Source organism: Pteropus vampyrus, unplaced genomic scaffold (assembly GCF_000151845.1).
Source record: "Pteropus vampyrus isolate Shadow unplaced genomic scaffold, Pvam_2.0 Scaffold93, whole genome shotgun sequence".
NCBI lineage: Eukaryota > Metazoa > Chordata > Mammalia > Chiroptera > Pteropodidae > Pteropus > Pteropus vampyrus.
In genome coordinates this window covers 1,557,584-1,568,589 of record NW_011888874.1, presented here as the reverse complement: position 1 = coordinate 1,568,589, position 11,006 = coordinate 1,557,584, and the positions used below count along the sequence as shown (strand labels likewise).

The following is an 11,006-nucleotide window of genomic DNA, read 5'->3' as shown; positions in this document are numbered from 1 at the left end:
GATCAGGAATGAGAACTTCAGTCACCTATTTTATTTTTAGTAGTCTCACTATTATTATTACTAGTTGGACTCCCAATTTTACCTATGACCTAATAAATAAGAGTGTACGATACGTGATTCAAACAAGGATCTTTGCTTGGTAATAGCTGTCCTATTTGGGCTGAGGTAGTTATACTCTGAATGTCCAGCAAATGAATTTTCTTGGAAAATAGCATGAGCTGTGGCCACTACAAAAAAAAAAAAAAAAAAAAAAAAAAAAAAAAAAAAAAAACGCTTTTCCTTGAAAAACTAACGGATCCCACAGGGACCAAATCTAGACTTCAGCCTTTTTGGCCCTGATGCAATGGACATCACCCAGTTTCTTTCAGAGGTTACAAACTGGCACTTTCAGCCCAAAATGAGCCAATACCCAATCTGAAATAGTTCATGTTTTAAATGACATTAAGGTAATATTAGACAATTGGGTAATTTCTCAATAGAAAATTGGATTTCTAGGCATTTTTTAAAAAGTAAAAACTGGGACAATGAGCTTGCATTTCTGTATGATAATAATTCCCCAGGCCCTGTTAAGTGTGGTGTGTGCGCCTCTGTACCCCACAAACTCCACCACTTCCACTGTCTTGGACTCTAAGGTTTAATGGCAAATATCCTTCGTCATAGTTGATTGCATGAGAATTTTTTTAATAGTAGAGAAATATGTCTATGTACACAGATCTGCATTAAAAATAGGAAAATAAAAAATGCCAAGACAGATTTTTAAGAAAAATGGTAGAGAGCTCATTTCTTTGTGTGTACTATATCAACATGTTTATCAGGCAATGTGCATTTGTACTCAAAAGAAACAAAACAAAATCATAAAATAGTATTATGAAACAATTCATCAGAAAAGACGACACAGGTATAAAGACGCATGATGAAACAATCGGTGATCTATTTAAAAAAATTTGTTTTGGATGTGAGTAAAATAACTGATGATTCTATGAAATTAGTTATGCTTTAGGGAAAATAACTTATCTGGGCAATTGCTCTTTACAGATGACAGATTTATTAAATAAAGTATATTGAATGCAGCAGAAATCATGTGTTCTGAGCAGAAACAAGCTTTGCAAACAAAATTCTAGCTGGAAAAAATGGTGCTTGGCGTGTTGAGCTACTGCCAAGATTTTACTATATAATTTACATGAAACGATTATCTGTGACATCAGCTGAAAGCATAGATTGATATCTACCTGATATCTATGTATTTATCATCTTATCATTTATCATCTATCATCTCCCTCTACATCTATCTATCATCTATCTATCTATCTATCTATCTATCTATCTATCTATCTATCTATCTATCACCTACCTACCTATCTATGTACCACCCAGCCAATTGTATTTGTACTTAGTATTGCTAATGATTTTGATTTAATTTTTAGATATAGTGCTCCTGATGACATAATATCAGGAAACAAACTACACTGTTTATTGAGAGAGGTTAAATAATTTGTTGCAGACTGGTTAAAATTTGTAAGAGATTGTGTTGTTGCCGTGGTTGGTGTTATAGACACCATGAAACTAACGTACATGGTGGTGACATTTTCAAAAATGTAGAATTTTTAGTTTATATAACACATTATAAACTAGTCTTCGTTTTGATTAAAAACTTAAAACTAGACAATTGTTATGAACATAGCAATTAACTCCATGAACTCAGTAGGCTCCTATAGCTTGAGTCAAGGCTGGGAGAACTGGGTGTGAAGTACCACACAGTTTTGGTGGCTTCCGTATGACAAAGTGCTGTGGAGAGTTTTTTTTTTTTAGGCAGAGGCAACCCATGGTTGACCTCACAGATTGCAAGGACCTTGTCAGCTTACAATCCCTTATTTTTTATTTTTTATGCCTACAGCCCCTGGTCTTCCTAGGTGGTCTCCCATCCAAATACTAACCAGGCCCGACCCTGCTTAGCTTCTGAGATCAGACGGGATCGGGCTTGTTCTGGGCGGCGTGGCCAGAGACACGGGGAGTTTTAAGTGTTGGAAGACAGCGACCTGTGCAGGCATTTGTGATTGCATTAAAGACCTGGCCCTGTTAGTTGCCCACACCACTCATCTAAGCACTGCACAGTTAACGGAACGTGTGACTTCACTGTGCCAGTCATCCTGAAATGATGTGTCTGGAGATGTCCTTTGGGAAAGCACAACCTGGTCCATTTTAATATGCTAAAATCAGTTTCTTAAATAAAAACTAACCACATTCCTCACACTATGGTTTTCAAGGCCGATGTTTAAAAAGATTTCCTTGGTTGATATTAAATTGCAAGTAAAATTAATTGACATTCCTCAATTTCTTTCTCTTAATATTTAAAGTATGAAAGAGGAGCTACCAATGGCAATTATTGAAATATAGAATCATAAGTACTAGATTCTAGTCTATAGCCATGCTACCCTGAACAAACCCGATCCTGTCTGATCTCAGAAGCTAAGAAGGGTCGAGCCTGGTTAGTACTTAGATGGGAGACCACCTAGGAAGACCAGGTACTGTAGGCGTAAAAAATAAAAAAAAAATAAGAGATTGTAAACTGACAAGGTTCCTGCAATCTGTGAGGTCAACCACGCGTGCCTCTCCTAAAAATAAATAAATAAATAAGTACTAGAATCTAAAAATGATGACATTGGGACACCAGAATTCCATAAGTCTCCCAGACATAACTATCTTAAATATAAGAAGCATGAGTCTATCCGGGCTTGCTAATATTTGTTTTTGGAAATAGCACTTTTCCATTATGGAAAGTAATACAAATAAATATCACACCCAGCTGGAGGAATCATGGCTGAACTTGGTTTTGCACATTGTAAATTGAAATATAAAACTTGCTATTGACATCTTGTGTACAAGACAAGGTTTCAGATCAAATTCTTATAATTTACAATCTACAGATTTCATGATGGGATGTTTCTATTTTTAGAACATATTTTTTTACTTTAAAGTGTTATTTTCAGTATTAGTCTTGTTCAAAGTATGCTAAATATTTTTATCTCCATTCTGTAAAAATCAATGGCAAATGTTTATACTTCTGGCAGATGCTGGCTTTACTCCTGATGTGTGTCACTCAATTCCATTACCTGCCTCATGAGTATGTAGAACAAGAATGCATGAGGGACCAGTGCAGAACTCTTTAAAAATGCTGACATAGGGGCAGAGTCAGAGAACTGACAAAGACATGAATAGCCAGAGAAATAGGCAGAAAACCAGAAAAGTGTCAGGCTGAGGAACACGAGGAGAGACACTGTTGGGAGATGCAATCTGCTGTGAGCCTGAGCACCCTTGTATGTTTTTTGCTAAGGACGCCAACAATGCAAGGTCCGGGCTGCTCACTAAAAATGGAGCTATTCTTAAAATTGTACAATGAAAGAAAACTGAGTAAAAAAACCTCAGTATCCAGCTAACGCAGTTTACAAAACAAAATTATAGACAAAGTGCAATACAGGGAGCTAGAAATCTGGGACAACAGAGGTACTTTATTTCACATGCTCTTTTAAAATCATCTTGGCTTAGCGATTGATAGGTCATCCTGGCGGCTGCACCAGCCAACCATCAGACAGTCCATCAGTCACCCAACGGGGCAGATAGACAGACAGATGGTCATAGAGAAACACTGTCATTCAGTCACCCACACTCTGTTTACAACTGTGAGTGAATTTGATTCCTCAGGTCTCCAGGTCTTCAAATGAGCATTTATGCTTTTCTCTGTTTTTTTTTTTTTTTTTTTTTTTTTTTTATAATGGGAACAGGTAAGATTTCATTTGAAAAAAAGATTTCTGCTAAAAAAAAAAAAGGCTCTGATGAAAGGCATATGCAGAGGCTGTCCATGAATTATTTACAAATTATTTGCATGCATAGTCACTGAAATTTCAGAAAGTTATTAAATATATAAGAAGATGGAAATCTGCATTTTTCTTTGGCACTAAACTTTAAAAGTGTTAACTAAGGCAGGCTACGGTAGATTGCCACTAATATTTTGAGCACCTTAAAATTTTTTGTTCAGATATTCTTTAGTTAATTTTAGAAGATCTTTGTTATTATTTAGAGTTTCAAACATTTTCTTTCACTTTCTGGCATGTTAGGTTTTATCCCTTTGCATTCGAATATTATGAGTTTCAGTTTTGATGAAAATCAGTCACCAGGTAACATGAAGTAAGTGAATTCTGGTCTTAAAATCGTCTAACTCTGATAGTCCTTTTTTTCAGAGCTGCATTAAGATCTTTAATGTAAATATTAAACCTACTTGATGATTATATGTATTTGCTTTTGGTCATGTTTTTGTACCTACCTAGAATTCTCTTCCCTTCTCTTCTATCTTTTTTGTCCAATTAATATTTTTTCTGGTTTTCATGCTACAACTTAAAGGAAATTCACATCTTCTCAAGAATTTACTTTGGCTGTTTGGTTTTCCCCATCATCTTCTTTGACCAGAAGGAAGTCTTCCCTTCGCTGTGGTCCCACCTCCTTTGATTCATATCTTTGGTGTGAACATCACACTGAAGAACAGTTGAAAGAATCTGAACCTTCCCCCAGCTTCATGGAGCATCCGGTGGACGCAGATCATCTAGCTTTTTAAAATTTATTTAAAAAAATATTTTAATTTAGTCTTTACAGATAATATGGTCATTATAATAAGTGAAAGGAAAAATAATAAAAGATATGTAAAGGCAAAACTAATAATCTCTACCCCTCCAATGCCCACACTAGTGTGGTAATAAATTTTAACAGAGTAATATATGTCCTTACACATCTTTCTCCAAATAAACATATATCTACATGTCTATAGATACAGATCGCTATACCTCTCTGTCTCTATTATCTCTTTTGTCTCTATTATCTATATCTATTATCTATCAATATGTATATGTACATATACATAAATATGAGGATTTTATTTGTTTTGCAGTAACAGAATTATAGTGTTATATATATAACACAACCATGCTTTTTCATTTGGACATCTATATGTCTTACGATATAAATTTTTCTAATTCTGCATACATACATTATTGTTTTCAAAAAATGGGATCATAATACATGTTGGGTTTTCCATCTACAACATGAGAATATAATTTCTAGGGGATCAGGAAGGGAGGTTGAGAGGAAGTATAATCTTTATTTTATTCTTTCTTCCCTAAATTTAATTGGCCTCCCTGTTTTCTCTGTCATTTCCATATAAAATCCCTGTTCCTTCCATATCTTGATCTTGTGATAAGAACTTGACAAATGACATATATCTTTGTGTGTGTGTATACATATATATGGGGGATTTGGATCTTGCTTTATAAAAATGAGACCATCTTATACTCCTTTCTTTATATTTGACTTTTCTTCATTCAATGATAGTTTGCAAATCCCTGCAAGTGTAGTGATATAGTTCCAGAGCCTTCTTTACAATGACTGCATCTTTTTCCATGGGCTGACGTGGCATAATTTACCCAACCAGTCTCTCATCAATGGGAATCACTTTGCTTCCATGTTTATTGGTTAGTTTCTGTTCTTGCCACTGTGAAGAATGCCATATATAGATTCTCATTTTAGTTACTTATGGGTTCAGTTCCAAAAGGGAGATTTCTAGGTCAAAGGGCAAATATATGATTTAAATTTTAACGAATGTTTTGGTTTCCTATCTAAACGGGTTAGAATGATTTAAATATCCATTGGCAATATGTAAGAGCATCCTTTTCCTTGCATATCCATGTCAGTAATATTATTGATATATGCAATGTACTGCGTAGCGTGCAGAAAGAATTAAAACATGGTGACATAAACAAAAGCCTGACCCTCTTGAGATCTTCACATGTATATACATGGCCCAGATTTTCAGCTGTGTCACAGCACTCTCCCAATTAAACCAAAACGTCAACTATTACATAATTTCTGGTGCACTGTGAACCCTTCAGCCACCACGTGGTCACTCCACATTATCTGTTAAGAGATATATCTGCTGCCCTCAGTACCATGTGGACTAAAAGTTACATGCCTCAGCCCCCCGGAGTGGTTTTGATAAATGCTACCTACTTTGGCAGCTACTCTTCTCATCATCTAAAAATCTTTTCTTAGAGAATCAAATTAGTGACTTTGGATATGAAGTTAGCAGTCATAAAGTGCCATGAGATAGACCAAAGATGCATTCCCCGTGACCTGTGGTTAATTTAAGAGAGAACTGCTCTATGAAATATTAGAGACAATGTTAAGATTTTTTTTTTCTTTATAATCAAAGCAGGTTCAATGTTTAGCTTAAAAAAATTCACCATGCAAGCAGACAAGGATAAACTTCTGGAGATTAATCTCAACATCAAAGTTTCCCAAATGAACGCCTATGACTTTAAGCCAAGCAATTGTCTGCAGTAAGGCAGTTTGTATTTTTTGCTAATTTGAAAAGAGGTGTTAGCAAAGCAAAAATTACTATTAAGTGTATACTGTGATTCAAAAGTGCATTTAAATCCAAAAATATTCTATAATGGGTGTTAATTGATATAATCTCAGGTCTATAATCTGTACTCTATATTAATACTCATGAGAAACTTAATCTGGAATTATTCGAAGTCTTCAGAAGTATCCCTCTGATAGTATATGACTTTGCCTTCATTTTATTTGAGCCCGTCTGCCTTTTTTCTCTCCTTCCTTCCTCCCTTTCTTCTCTCCTTTTGTTCCCTTCCTTCTTCCTTTCTTCTCTTTCTTTCCCTTTTCTCCCTCTCCCCCCATATCTCTCAATATGTATTCCTGCCAATCAAATTTCTGTTCAACATGTGGTAACCAGTGTTATCAAAGGAAAACAAGGTGATTCTATTGCAAAGCCAAGAAAATTTTGGCTCTAAGATGGCAGAAACTGTCTCTCTCAGTCACCATTGTATTTCCAGGGAATAGTACAATGACTATTCGGGTAGGCTGAACATAATTTTAGAAGCAAATTTAAATGATAGAATATCATCACAAAATTGAATCTCAAAGACAAAAGGGTTTTTATAATGCCTACGTTTTCTCTCTTGTGCCACAAATGCAGCAGCCTTTTAGCACTTTGTCTTTTGGTGACCACAGTGTCTGTTTTCAACATTAATGATGAATGAGTTAGGGCTCAGGAGTATGTATATGTACACGCCCTTGCTAACTTACTTTCTAAACTCTGAGGCCCAGAAACAGAGACATGCATCTTCTGATCGCACCCTCTTAGAATCACCGAGGACGTGCTTCTGTTTTCTGAAGAGCTGACGAGTGTTGGATCCTCTCTCTAAATTGCAAACCACACATCAGCTATTTCTTAAGGACCACCACCATGGCTTTTGTGATCTCTGATAGGATGTGATTACCAGGCTACAGAAAAATGGGATGGCAAATTAGGGTTTACAGGACTAAAAGTGCTGTTAGTAATTACAGCTTTGAAAAAAACAAAAGCTAGATTTATGCAGAAAGCAATACGGTCCCCCACCCCCGCCGATGCTAGATCTTTAGAGAGAAAAGAAAAGGCAATATATCTGTCTCATTGTCAGATGTAAGTCTGAAAAAATGTTATGAAACATGTAATTTCTTAGAACACTTGGAGTAGTCAAATTAAAAGAAGCTTAAGAGTTAAAGCTCAAAAGGGCTTTACTACAGTGAAACAAGAATAGGAGAGTTTGTGGAAAATTGTTATGGAAAGGTCATTTTGATAAAAATTTCAAACAAATCATGGTTTTAAGTAATGAAAAGCAGACATCAACCAATTAAAGTCTTGATACTGGAGAGCAAAGTCCTTTGAACACTTAATACAAAAAAGACCTGAGCGATTCCTCAGATAAAAGAGAAATAGTTTTGTTTTTATCTATTCTAAACCAGTAAGGTGGAGAAGCAGATTTATCTTTCAAAGTGTTAGCTATTTGCTCTAGGACAGAAGTTGGCAAACATTTTCTGTAAAGGGCCACATTCTGTAAATATTTTAGGTAAGCAAGCCATAAAGTCTTTGCTGCATTTAGTCGACTCATCGACGCTTCTTTGGTGGTGGTGGGGGACGAGGGGGAGAGGGAAGGAGCAGCTGTACACAATATGTACATGAATTTATTGTCCCAATAAAACTTTATTTTCAAAAATAGGCAGTGGGCCAGATTTGGCCCAAGAGCTATATTTTGGAAACTGCTGTTCTAGAAAATTGAGGATATGAAATCTCAAGACTTTATTTTCCCAATCAATCCTTTAATTGGCAAGCGACATGACCATGAAGAAGTTGCTACGCAAATGTGATTGGAGGGCCTGGTTTCAGGCACCAACGCCATCGCTTTATGATCCTGGAGAAGTACTAAACCTTTCAACACCCACCATGTATATTTCTGTACTTATAGTACCTATGCCGGCTACTTCATAGGGTTTCTGTAAAACCTCAGAGAAATACTATTATTAGTGGAAGCAATTTGTAAAATAAAGCATTATAAAGCTCTCCGTAGTAACAGGCAACAAGAGAACAGAAAAATTATTAGATAGACACCTAAAATGGTAGCAATAAAAAGGACGCAATCTTTGGAATCACTAAACGATCACTTTTGTAGTTAAGGAGCCCTCTGTCTCTGTATAAAAAGGAACAGGCAGGTTGTTCAACTGCCGTGAAGTCAGAGGGCTAGAGATGGTTCCAGACAATATGGAGACAGGGCAGGCAGGGCTGGGGGACTGGATTGCCTGAATCTTATTTCTGGTTCCACTATTTACTACCTTTGTGACTCAGGTAGACCGTCCAAGTCAGTCTCATCTGGAGAAAATCATACTCCCAACTGTGTAGGGATCCTGTCTGAATTAATAAATCTACCCAATGTTCTAGGAAGAGATTCCTAGCAGCCCAGAAGTATTCAATAAATATTAATTCTTTTTTTATTGAAAATTTTCACACAGTCATATAGGTTAGGAATGGAAGAGCCTGCAGGAGTCATCTGTGCGAATCATCCATATGATACTGTGGCTCTGTGCTTCCTCTATCTCCATTTGAGTACTTGTTTTTTATTAAAAGCTCATCACTTTGCACAGAACTCTGTGTAGGTCATGAATTCAATACTTCTTTCAATACTTCTTTCATTGAAAAGTTATTTCTTTGTAGAAGAATTAAGCTGTATTTGGGCTGTATTGTCTCCCTTCATTCTTCCTATATATTTCTAAGCCCAAATAAAACAAAATGGGCAGTGTTTTGTCATTTTAATAAATGGTGCCTACTGGAGGTAGCTTCTAGAAGGCAGCATTAGCTGAGAAACTCTCCTTCACTGCCTCTTGGAGGGTTGGCTGGCAAATCTATGCCCATTTCATCTTGGAAGGGCAGTTTCATTAATTGCTTCCTGGCATTGATAATTAGTATTAAAAATTTTTAATTTTAAAGAAGACATGATATTAATAATAAAGTAGGCCTACAAATAGAAAATAAACAGCTACACAATTGATTTCAAGAGAGCTTAAAGCTTACATGATTTTTCCCATAATTATCAATTAATTCTTTTTTTAAAAAAAGAATTAAGAAAACATCAGGTCCATGCATTTCACATTTTTTTTCACATATTCACATAAATACTGTTTATTACAAATTAATTGAGTTTTTTGTTTTTTTTGTTTTGTTTTGTTTTCAAACAAATGATGTGATAAAAATTTCACGGCCCACAGGAACCCATCATTTTTGTAACATCTTTAAATGTTTTGTGGAGCTTTGTTTTAGGCAATCTCTAAAATGTTCACCATTGATTCATTTTGAAAAGTGCTTTCATAAACTAAAAACCCAAGTGGACTTTTCCTAAGCATACTAATTCTCCCTTCAGTTTCCAGGCTCGAGTCTAAGTTTTTGGATTTTCTCTTTCAAAGAATCTCTCTTTGGATTAAGAGATCTCTGCCTATATGAAGAGTGAGAATGGATTATGACAGAGGAAAACAGAAATCTTTGAAGACAAACTTACTGAAGGAAGGAAAATAGTCCATAGAATTGAGTTGTCATAAGGCTAGCTTGAAGCCTGTGGCATTGATTGATAAATTCCCTTTGCAGTTACTAAGGTAAATCAAAAATACATCCCTAATTCTTTTGCTTCTTAGGCAATTCAGAGTGTGTTTTCATAGATTAAACGTTAGAAAAATAGCAGTCTGCTGAGTTAACAGAACACCATGTTGAAGGTTAGTGTAAAAAAAAAAAAAATAAAGGCAGGAAAATTATTCCGCTCCCGCTAATTAGGCAAAATATCACTTTCTTCTAATATTGCACTGTCAGGAAGAAGCATTTGAAAAGCGTCTTAAAATAGGAAGGAACTTTTGAGCTCGTCTCCACCGAGTCACTTGGGAATATGTCATGATAAATGAAGTATGACTCTTAATTTCAACATCAGTTATTTTAGCTTTCATCCGCCTCATTTTACTTTTCAATGCTATTATATAAACATTGTAGTGACTGGAGAATTTTCTTTGGTACAGATATATCTACCCATGAATTTATAGTTAAAAATATGTGAATATTATGGTGATTTCAAGGATACGTGGCCAAATTCTCATGACTATGTTGGAACAAATGAGCGACAAAAATAGACAATTAAGTCAGCTATACAACTAGTATTACAGAGAATGGCTCAGCTTTAGCTCTCTCCCACGTACCCTTTGTCAGACCTCCTTAAATGTCTAAGTAGTCTCCAGTCAACAACTATATTGCACATCAATTCGTGTAGTATCAAAGGAAACATTTTACAAAAAAAATTATTTTGTGGGTTTATTTTCAAATGATATTCCTTAAAGTTAAAAAAAAAACAATAATGCTGTTTAACAAATTTTTGATGGTTGCTCTGGACATTGAATGACACCCATCAAACGTTTTAGAATAAAATTAACAAAAGTATCTTCTGAAGTTGGACTCCATGTATTCCAAGGAACTCCATTTTTTTTCTTTTTCCTGAAAAAAATATTGGCTCTCTCCATAAGCATTCACTTGTCAACTTTTTATTAAAAAGATGCTTTTCCTCAGGGACAGTGAATGTTTTAACTTTCATGAAAGTCAG

The 11,006-nt window shown here is 35.4% G+C and overlaps 1 protein-coding gene and 2 pseudogenes across 1 annotated transcript in view; 1 reads left to right on the top strand and 2 right to left on the bottom strand.

The window, feature by feature from the left end:
- Positions 1-11,006, bottom strand: part of SPHKAP (SPHK1 interactor, AKAP domain containing) — a 105,789-nt gene that overhangs the window by 46,355 nt on the left and 48,428 nt on the right. The gene's annotated exons all lie outside the window — the stretch shown is intronic.
- LOC111742402 lies at positions 1,886-2,004 on the bottom strand (annotated as a pseudogene).
- LOC111742404 lies at positions 2,416-2,534 on the top strand (annotated as a pseudogene).